The sequence below is a fragment of the Manis javanica genome, chromosome 8 (genome assembly GCF_040802235.1).
Source record: "Manis javanica isolate MJ-LG chromosome 8, MJ_LKY, whole genome shotgun sequence".
Taxonomy (NCBI): domain Eukaryota; kingdom Metazoa; phylum Chordata; class Mammalia; order Pholidota; family Manidae; genus Manis; species Manis javanica.
In genome coordinates, this window is record NC_133163.1 from 114,535,781 (window position 1) to 114,546,782 (window position 11,002).

Here is an 11,002-nt window from a genome sequence, read left to right on the forward strand (position 1 = left end):
AAAAACTTCATGGCTATACAGACCTGCTCATGGGAACATAGCTTGCTGCTACTATTATTAAGCAAACTATGGTCTAGGGGCATAATGAAATGTCATAGAGCTTAAATAAATGACACATATGTAGATATCAGACATATTCATATGGACTATTAGTAGCTGATAATAGTAAGTCACAGGACTGTATGCATACTGATTACAAATGCATAAACATCCTATCACATATAGACAGAGAAGACGCTGGAAGGACATAAACAGGTTAGAAATTTAATGTTCACTAATTTCTTCTTTGGAATTTACTTCCAAACACTTAACAGTGGCCAAGGTGCTTTTGTTACTTAGTATAGTGTCCAACTGCAAATGTGTGATATTCTCAAATTCCATTTGCAAATAGACTGCTGGGAGCTCAGAACATATTGGCTATGGAAACAATGTTATAAGTGGTAATGAGGGACTCAAGTCAAGAAGGAAAAGGCTTTTTACATATAATGGCCTGTGAACATTTCAAATACAGCAATGCCTCAAATATCCAACAAAGAATAAATGAGAAATATAACTTAGTTTTCCAGACTCCTTAGAATTATAAAATGTTTAACCATTCTGATAGAAAAAAATTAAACCACATGTCCCCTTGGCTTCACTAAACACTATGTGCTAAATAAACATAATTCTCTTTTATGATGACTTGGCATCACCACTCTCAACACCAATCCTGCCCAGCGCACTGCTACCCTGATGTTATACTTCATACCAGCATTATACTTTATACAGCAAGTGCTGTAGAACACTGTTCTAGAGAGATGCTCTGGAAAGATGTGTTGAGGCCTTACAGCAAAGAATCCAATTTAATTTGCTGACACTATGTTTTCCATGTAATCTTTTTCTACACAGTTGCTGTTAAGGTCTCACAGAACAAGTATTGTACAGAACAGACATGACGAAGCCTTGTATTTAAGGGACCCAGGCTGTTGTGCTTGTGCTGTTTTAGTGCCTCTTCTTTATAATTAATTTTTAGACCACCAGCTTGCATTCCCCTTTTTTCAGTAATCCTCTGTAACCATCCTCCCTCTTTCCAAGTAGCTGCTTTTTGGCTACTATGGCCTGGAAAGCCAGGTCATCAGGCTGCTAATTCTGTGTCCAAGGTAAAAGTTAACAGGCTCTGAGAGTCTGTGGGTTTTTTCTAGTGTCAAACACATGACCTTAGATCTATCAACTTGGTACTATTTTATCTACTCAATCTTTTTTCTTTTCTTTCTGGGTCTCAGCTGTGTTGTTCAAGATGTGAGGTAATGTACAACATTGGTTCAACCACTCTTTTAGACCATATGCTCACTAAGGGCAGGGACCATGTAATATTTTGCCCACCAGTGTCTCTTCAGAACCTATCCTAGTAACTGGCAAAATGTGTGTGCTTGACAATTGTTTGGTATAGGCTACTGAAACTACCTGTAATCACCATATGTAACATTAATTCTTTGGCAAAATGCATGAAGAGTTTTAACTCTGGACACCAGGAACACATTTCCTCTTCTCTTCATTCAAGCAGAGGCCCCCAGGGGCTCCTATGCCTCTGCCTAGGTACAGACTTTATCCAGCACCCACTGCAGTCCCATCCATGTACAGCGATCTTTGTTGAAGTTGGGGGTCATAGGGAGCACAGCCCTCACCGTTTGGGAGAATGGGAACAGGATACTTAGATTTAGATCAGGTGTCAGAAGGCACTTCTAGCCCACTAAACCTGCTCCAACACTGGAATGGGCGACCGCAGCTGGCAGTCTTGCCTTCTCTGCAGACCTCTCCAGAACTGGCTCCTTCTCCTGACTGATCCATTTGTGTACACCCCCAAACACATCTCCTAAAACAATGGCAAAGTCATGGGAAACTAATTTAGCACCCAGATTGTAAGCAGAGCAGTAAGAGGAGCTGAATATTCTTGAAGGATGGTTCACTCAAGCACTCTAAGCCTGATTAAAAAAAAAAAAATCCTGTCCACCACAGTCCAGCAGTTTTATGAGAACAGGAGGTGTTTCTCACTTGGGTTGATTCTCACCCTCAAGTTCCCCACCCCACCTCCACACTTCCCGTAAATACTGTTTACATACAATGTAACATTTAAAGGTTAAAATGTAATCTTAAAAATGTAAAATGTAAAATTGAGACCGCTACCGTTCTCAAGAACGGGTTACTCATGAGAATAAACTGTGGCCACCTGATTTGGCCTTAATGCCAACACCCCACCAGTACACATTTGTAATTCTTCCCTGAATGTGACAATCATCTCATTCATAAAGAATTCTCAGCAGTTTCGCTCTCAAAGCGTGACTCCACGCCAGTCTCCAGCGGCCCGTCCCTTCATGCTGGGGTCCTCACCTCCTCGGGTCTCCCCGTCGCCCTGGTGCGTCCCTTCCCAGTTCCCAGGCACAGCTTCATCGCTAAACCGCCAGCCCGGAAATAACGAACTCCCGCATTTGGACTGCAACTCAGGTGTACTTGGACCTTAAAATAAGTAAAAGAAAAAAAATTGAGATCTGGAAGTCTCTTATGGGAACAGGCGGCCGGGGAGGGCCTGGACAGGGAGGCAGAAATCGTGGAGTTTACGCCGCGCGGGGGCCCCGAACCACAGCGCACGGGAGGCTGGGCACCGGGCCTGGGGCCCAGGGCCCGGGAACCGGCGCCGCACGGACCGCGCGGGGAGGCCGCAGGGGCGGCGGGAGGGCAGGGCGCTGGCCCCACGCTGTTCCCCACCGCTGAGCCCTTGTGCGGCTCCAACACAACCCAAGACGGCCCGGGGCCCCGGCCTCCCCACTTACCCCGCGCCCATCACCAGCACAGTCCGTCCGCATAAACTTTCCGTCCGCGAACCGAGGCCGGAACCTTCCCGGCCGTGAGACAAAAGGGAACCGGGCGCCGGGACTGCGCCCTGGGCGGGGCTTTCGGACGGCGGAGGGCCCGGCTCCGGACTTCCCCGCTACCAGCCTTCTCCCCACCCCTCTTGCCCCCAGATCCCCAGCTTCCCCGAGCCTGGACTGCGTCCTGCCCTTCCTTCCCTCTCCGTTCTCGGGCTCTTCTCCCACCTGCCCCTGGCCTCCCGCCCACCTGCCCTTCGTTCCGCTGGCCCAGTGACCCCTTCACACTTCTGTCCCCTCACTCACCCGGGCGCGGTTCGTGCACCAGCCGTGCCGTCACTGGTAATTCCACCCCCTTCCCTCCACTCTTCAGAGCCCTAACTCACATCCTCTGAACCAGTTGTCAGACTCTTCCTACTCTTTAAATTACAACTCTTGCCTGAAGAGCGTGCATACTGAACACGTTATATATTATTCTTAGCTGGCCAGGGCCGTTTACACGCCAAGGATTTTCCTTTTGTCTCCTTAGCACGCATGCTCACTTTACCCTTCCACCCTTTCTTTGAGGAAAGCGGAGGGAAGTTTCAGTGAGTTTCCCCTACGCGGGCCTAGACACATTTCGCAGGGATCAGCACCCAGGCTCTCCTGTGAGGTATCACGGACACTCGCCATTCTCACCTGTGGCCACCTGGTGTCCCCACAGCAACTTGTGCCTCAGTGAGGTCCCTGAGGGGGCAAGAAGTGACTTTCTTTCTAAGCATATGGAGCCAGGAAATGCCAGCTAGAGGTAGGCCTACGTGGAAGCCAGCAGGCCCTGGGTAGTTGTGGTTCAAGGAACTATGTTGTACCACATAGGTTACAGGTGGGAACAGAAAGGCCTTCTTTTGGTTAATGGGATGATGTGAGGGAGGAGTGGGTCAAGGAGGGAAGATGCTGTAAACCAACCAACTAAACACCTGAGTCTAACTTCTGACAGCTTGTTCTGTGGGAGAGTTGGGTTCCAGTTGCTTACAGTTCTTGCCTATCTCCTTTTTATATCAGAGGTGACAGAGAAAGACAGGTCTGTCCCTGGAAATGTCCCTGCCAGCATCAGGGCCCAGGTGCTGCAAACTGCCCTTTTTTGCTTCAGAACTTATTTCCCCAACTTGGCTAGTCTCTCTCACATTCTCAAAACATCGTTATGCTTGAGCAGGTCCTGGGATCTAAGCAAGTAAGGCTGCATCCTGATTATTTCGTCGTAATTTCTAATTTTTTTCCTAGTGACCAAGAAAGTGCGGGCAAGGGAGTTGTCTAGCTATTCCTACTGTGGTGATGACTCAGCCGATTAGAACAGACACTGATCTGGTAGGTCCAGCTCAGCTCCTTGGACTGATTGGTTCGTTACCTTTCCCCGTCCTAAAGCTTTGTTGAAGGGTGATCAGATTTTGGTAACCTGTTCTGAATATAGGCTTTCAGGAGCCTAGGGAGGTAAAAGGGCAATTTGTTTAAATTGATGATAAAAGAACTACCAAGAGCACTGTGTCACTTGCATCTGGTAAGAGCTTTTGTTTTTATTTTTTAATTCTTAGTAGAATCCCTTTAAAAACCAGAAGGTTGTTCAGTGACAATTAAAATCAGAGAACACTAGCACAAAGAGAAGACCTTCAGGAAGACATCTTCAAGCCGTAACTGGTAATGCAGTTCTTCCCACTCAAAAGACCCTCGGCATTTGCATGTTTCTATACACATGTTAAGGAAATCAATAAACAACTTCCTTTGTGCAATGTGTCATCCTGCTTTGAAACGGTGTAAGACTGTCACAGAGGCTTTGGAAAAGCAAAGTGGTTTGGTCTCTGGTCTGAAAGAGTAAAGGTTAGTGACAGAAATACTAGTGGGGGCTCATGGAGCCAGGTACTGGGGCTCAGAGGGAAGTTCAGATATCCAGTTTTCCTAGGGCACATGTTGAAGATGTAGATTCCCAGGCCATGCTGACTGAATGGAATTTCATGAGTTGGTGCCTGGGAATTTTCATTCGAAGTTCCCAAGGCGATGTTTCATCTACAGAGATGAAGTTAAGGTGTGAATGAATGAGGAAAAGGGGAAAGGGAGGAACCAGTGAGCCCACATCCAAAACCACTCAATATTGCTTCAATTGGTATTCCTTAGTAAACTCAGATTTGGCAGGGTGAGTTACACTTAGTGGGCTGTTTCTTCACTTAGTGGGGAGTTGTTGATGGCACTAGTACTATGTGGGTCCCTGCACCACCACATGGAAGCCCTCTGAGAGCACCTCTCCTCCAGACCCAGGCCCCTCGGGATGGGCACCTGACCGTGAGACCCAAGTGTCACCCCCACAGCTCCCTGCCTCAGGTTTGGCTGCAGGCATTGGCAGAGAAATGAAATGTCATGGGATTTTAGGGGGTTATTTTGCTCTTTCCCAACAGTGGCAACTGTATAGTCATTTTAAAAATCTTATAAACAATATAATATAAACAATTAAAACAAGATAGACAAAATACAGTGACAACTGTGTAGCCAGTGACAAGTGTATAGCCATTTTTTAAAATCCTATAAAATAATATAAACAATTAGAACAATATAAACAAAAGGTCTTGGGCTGTGATGCAGTTCAGCATCTGACAGATCCAGGGGCTTTTCCGCAGGTTCTCACTGTACCGCTTACAGAAAGGAAGCTCCTCTTTCAGGCTTTTGTAAATGAACCTGAGGTCGGGACCCTATGAGACTTGTTCCTGGTCAGGCTTGTTACTTTATTAGGCATTGCAAAGCAGTACCTGTAGGTCAAGCATAATCTAATTTTTTACCTTTTAATATTTTTTAATTGTTTTCCTAGAATGCCTATTGATGGGTCATTCATTCTCCGCCCAGAAGCAGCCTTTGTTTCTGCTGGCTTTGAATAGACCAATTGAATTTAATTTTATCCACCCAGGCCCTGAAGGCATTTGAGATCTGTACCTATAGGGTCAATATCAACTCCTGATGTAGGCCCCAAAATAACCCAGCCTCAGCCACGAATCCTCCATGTCAGGTGAAAAGTCACATTCCCTCTTCCTCCTGTCCTAGCAGAACATGGGAAAGGTCTTCAGCTGCCTCTGCTGTCCTGTCCACCCCCATGCCCTGCCTTCCTCAGCCCCTGTCCTCTCATGAGGGTCAGGACCAGATCTGCCCCACCTGTCCTGCCACTCTGGTCCAGGGAGAGTATAGCCTGGAGCAACTTTGTAGAATAAAGCAGATCAGCCTTCCTTTGTCTAGCAGTTTGCTCTGAAAGGTCATGAGCCTCTGCGAGAGGGTACCCCCCACCCACCGTGTGCAGCCCAGATGCCCTCTTGGAGCGTCTCCTCACTGAGATGTACCCAAAATATAGTTATGGGGGCCAGACACTGTTCTGGGCTCGGGATTTAGCCATGAATAAGACAATCTCTGTCTTCTTGGAGCTCATCTGCTAGTAAGAGATGCAGTTAATCAGGTGATCATACCAATAAACAGAACGCTGTTGTCACAGTGGAATACATGGGGGCGGGTCACCCCCTAACATGGCCTGACTGTAATCTAAAAAAGCAGAATAACAATGACGACGACAATACCAGGCACTGTCACTATGTTTTACAGATTAATTTATTTAATGCTCACAACAAGCTTAGCATGCAGGTAGTATCATCACCCTCATTTTACGGGATGAGAAGTTCACAGCCACTTGGAAGTTAAGCAACTTGCCCAAAACTCAGGCCGCTAGCTGGTGATGGTGTCACTCTTGGCTGACAGCAACATTTTTATGGCCTGTTAAAGTCCAAAATGTGTCACGAGCCCATGAGAACTAGGACAGAAGAAACCAGGTTCATCCCCAGCAGGTGAGATTCAGGTCAAACACTAGAAAGAACTCCTTGGCAACAATCATAAATACATGAGAGAAAGGAATCCCTTTTCTGGGGATTTGCTTCTCCCCAGAATTTCCTGTTAAACAAATAACATTGTAGAAACAGAAGCATTAATTTAGAAAAAATGATCACTTGTAATTCCACCTTGGGAATTGGGTTTCTTTTTCCATCTTTCTGGGCCTGATTGAGACTGTGATAGACAGCCGGTGTGGATGAGCAGTAACTAGCTCCGGTTCTGCCTAAAGCACCTGCAGGCAAGGATGTGCTAACTAGCAGAGGTCAGCCCCCCAGCCCGGCTGCCAACATTCAGAGTGACCCCAGGTCACCTGGAGATGAGGACAGCTCTGCCATGGGGGAGGACACCGCTGTGCGCTTCAGCAGAAGGATCGGCGTACTTCTTACTGCAACAGGCCACTCAGGGGAAAGTAGGGCAGGGGTGAGGCTGGGAGGGATCACCTGCTATTTTAGATGAAAGCAATCAAAGCAGCATGCTCACCATGAACTTTGGGGGAAACAGAGGGGGGAGAAAGGAGCAATCAGGAAGCATCAGGCAGTTAGCTGAATGATTGAAATCGCTTCCAGGTCAGTGGGTGGTGTCATGAGACCCTTATTGCCTCTCCCAACTCCCACTTCCATCATTCCAGCCATGAGCTGGAGACGTAATTCCTTGGGTACCTCTGGATGTCTCAGCCTGCTCCGGGGAGGTGGGTCAGTGTCCTCTACCCCAGGGATTTCCCTTAGGCCTAATAAAATATTTTTCATGTGTGAAATGTTTTAAAGCTTTAAAGTGCCTTTGGTGCACTCCCTCATATTTTTTTTATTTTTCATTTTTTTATTAGGGTATCATTGATATACATCTTATGAAGGTTTCAGTGAAAAACATTGTGGTTACTACATTCACCCCTATTATCAAGTCCCCCCCATACCCCATTGAAGTCACTGTCCATTAGCGTAGTAAGATGCCACAGAGTCACTACTTGTCTTCTCTGTGCTACACTGTCTTCCCCATGATCCCCCCCACACCATGTGTACTAATCATAATGCTCCTCAATCCCTTTTTCCCTCCCTTCCCACCCGCTCTCCCCCACCCCTCCCCTTTGGTAACCTCTAGTCCCTTCTTGGAGTCTGTGAGTCTGCTGCTACTTTGTTCCTTCAGTTTTGCTTCATTGTTACACTCTTTGGTATTTGTCTTTCTCCGCCTGATTTATTTCACTGAGCATAATGTCCTCCAGCTCCATCCATGTTGTTGCAAATGGTAGGATTTGTTTCTATCTTTTTTTATTTTTTATTAAGGTATGATTGATATACACTCTTATGAAGGTTTCACATGAAAAAACAATGTGGTTACTACATTTACCCATATTATCAAGTCCCCACCCATACCCCAGTGCAGTCACTGTCCATCAGTGCAGCAAGATGCCACAGATCCACTATGTGCCTTCTCTGTGCTACACTGTTCTCCCCGTGATCCCCCACACCATGTGTACTTAAACATAATACCCCTCAGTCCCCTTCTCCCTCCCTCCCCACCTGCCCTCCCACACCCCTCCCCTTTGGTAACCACTAGTTCATTCTTGGAGTCTGTGAGTCTGCTGCCATTGTATTCCTTCAGTTTTGCTTTGTTGTTATACTCCACAAATGAGGGAAATCATTTGGCATTTGTGTTTCTCTGCCTGGCTTATTTCACTGAGCATAATGTCCTCCACCTCCATCCATGTTGTTGCAAATGGTAGGATTTGTTTCTTTCTTATGGCTGAATAGTATTCTGTTGTGTATATGTACCACATCTTCTTTATCCATTCATCTACTGATGGACACTTAGGTTGCATCCATATCTTGGCTATCGTAAATAGTGCTGCAATAAATATAGGGGTGCATATGCCTTTTTGAATCTGAGATCTTGTTTTCTTTGGGTAAATTCCTAGGGGTGGAATTCCCGGGTCAAATGGTATTTCTATTTTTAGTTTTTTGAGGAACCTCCTATTGCTTTCCACAAAGGTTGAACTAATTTACATTCCCACCAGCAGTGTAGGAGGGTTCCCCTTTCTCCGCATCCCCACCAGCATTTGTTGTTCCTGGTCTTTTTGATGTCAGCCATCCTAACTGGTGTGAGTTCCCTCATATTTTTGAATAGATGATTTCTTAGAGGAGTTTTAGGCTCACACCAACACTGAGCAGATAGTTCCTCATTTTCTATTTTGATTCTCACATCCACCCTACAAATAGGTAGAATGGGTACTATCTCCACATTTACGTTAGAATCACACAGTAGCATACAAACCCTGGTGCTAAGTGAGGTCTTCTGATCTCTTAAGCCCTAGGCACTTTCTCCTGCTTCCCTTAGTGCACCTTATGAATCTTTCCAGATCTTTCCTCTCCTTAAGCATGGACACCCTGCACCACCTCTCATTCCAAGAGCTTAGAAACAAATTTGAGAAATTTCTCTAGCTTCTGCCTTGACTGGAGGGTCCCACGGAGAGCCTGTTGGGGTCCCCAGTGGAAGGCCCGCACCCTCATAATCTGCAGAGGCACTGGCACCCTGCTTGTACAATGCCCCGACAAGCTGCTTAGAGGTGGGTATTAGCAGGGATTGGATATTCTTCCTCTGAGATGCCCTTCACACCCGACCCTGCCTTGAATTAGGATTCTATCGGGGAGCTGTGGGCAGGAGAATAGGGTGTTCCCTGCTGTCCAGCTTCAGACCCACTCTTTGAAATACTGGATTCTGACAAGTTTCCAGAACTGAGAAGATACTCAGATGTCCAGGTTTGAAGGTAAATGATGCGGTTAGGTAGGAGGGATCTGCTGGGGTGCCAGCTCAGCTCTGTTATATAACACAGGCACACCAGAAAGAGAGAGACCCTCCAAAGTTTCTTTAGGAGTATCATGGTGGGAAGACGGTTATGGGACTCAAGGACAAAGAAGGAATACGTTCCCTACTTTTTTTGCTTGTCTCTTTCTTGTTAAGACAGGTTGGCTGGCAGTTGTTCACTAGTGTGATATTCTGGAAAGGTCATGGCATTGGAAGCCTCATTTGCACTGCCGCTCACTAGCTGTGTGATGGTGAGCAAGCCACATCTTCTCTCCGGACCTCAGTCTTCACGTCTCAAACGGGGAGTTGCCCTAAACAGTGTCTGTAATTCCCACCTTTAATGACCTGAGAGTCTATGGGTTACTCATCTCACTTCTCAAATATTACTTCATATGCAAAACTGAATCATTCCTCGTTATTGTTTTGTAATAGTGTGTGGACTCTGATTGAGATTTCCTAAATATTTACTTGGGCTGGGCCTCACAGCCTTCTTTATAAATGAAGGATTCTTTGAGGGCCTTTCGTGTTCTTTCCTCCTATGTCCTTATGTAACGTTATGTAGCATTGTTGATTCTGTACAATGCTTTTCACAGACCTTAGGGGCTTTTACCTCCCCAAATTCCTGTGACACAGGTATTGTTATTACTATTGTCATTTCTTCTACATTAAGTTTGAATTTAAAATCTTATAACATGCACATGATAAAAAGGTTAAGTAGTTAAACTAAACATTAGGATATAATGAAAAATAAGTCTCCCTCTGACTCCTGACCCTCATTTCCCTTCTCCAGATACTCTTTCCAGAGATGGTCTTTGCATAATCAACCTAGATGTTACAATACCCATTTCACAGATGAGGCAACGAGGCTCAGCCTACCCAGGGTGACACAGTTGGTAAGCGGCAGAGCTAGAAAGCCAGGCCTTTGACTCCATTCCCTATATTCCTCCACACTATACACACTGTCTGGAAAGTTCCATGATTAGCTTTTAAGCTTTGTTCTATTAGGATGATATGGTGGAATCATTTTAAGTCAGTCCACAAACAAACAAATGGAGCCTTGACGTCTCCAGCACTGCCTTCCATGGCTGCCTCTTTTTGTCTAAAGCTTAAGATCATGTCTCCTCACCTCCCTCCTGCTTTTGATGAGGTGAGATCTGTGGCCTGGGGCACCAGCTGTGTGACTGAGATCCCAGATACTCAGGTTGGGCCTGAGGGGTGCTGGCAGAGCCCTCGCAGGGATCCCAAGGGGGGCTGGGCGGACCCAGCTCAGGGGCATGGGCTGCTGACACAACTACACAGCCTAGAGGACCTCTACATACTTTCCCCAAGAGCAGGCATTTCCCCTGGGGCAGGGGTAGTTTTGTTTCAGTAGAAACAAAAGACCCCTGAGTAAATTGTCACTCTTCCAGGTGACAGTTTGGTGGATCCCAGCTCTCCTCTTAGGGACAAATACCTCTTTTTTTTCTCTAGGTTTG

The 11,002-nt window shown here is 46.2% G+C and overlaps 1 protein-coding gene and 1 long non-coding RNA gene across 8 annotated transcripts in view; one reads left to right on the forward strand and one right to left on the reverse strand.

The window, feature by feature from the left end:
• The window catches only part of INTS14 (integrator complex subunit 14), a 55,508-nt gene extending 52,338 nt beyond the window's left edge, over positions 1-3,170 (reverse strand). For 6 of the 7 annotated variants that reach the window (XR_012120741.1, XR_012120742.1, XM_073212021.1 and 3 more), the window contains exons 1-2: positions 2,808-2,943; positions 2,368-2,493 (exon numbers count right to left, since the gene is read on the reverse strand). The gene's annotated coding sequence lies outside the window, so the exon portion shown is untranslated. Of the gene's footprint in view, positions 1-2,367; positions 2,494-2,807; positions 2,944-3,149 lie in introns of those variants that run through there. The other variant, XM_073212018.1, reaches the window with a different exon arrangement.
• Positions 3,052-4,584, forward strand: LOC118970862 (uncharacterized). The gene is made up of 3 exons (XR_012120743.1): positions 3,052-3,185; positions 3,416-4,187; positions 4,412-4,584. It is a non-coding gene; the product is annotated as an uncharacterized lncRNA (long non-coding RNA).
• Positions 4,585-11,002: the final 6,418 nt, after the last annotated feature.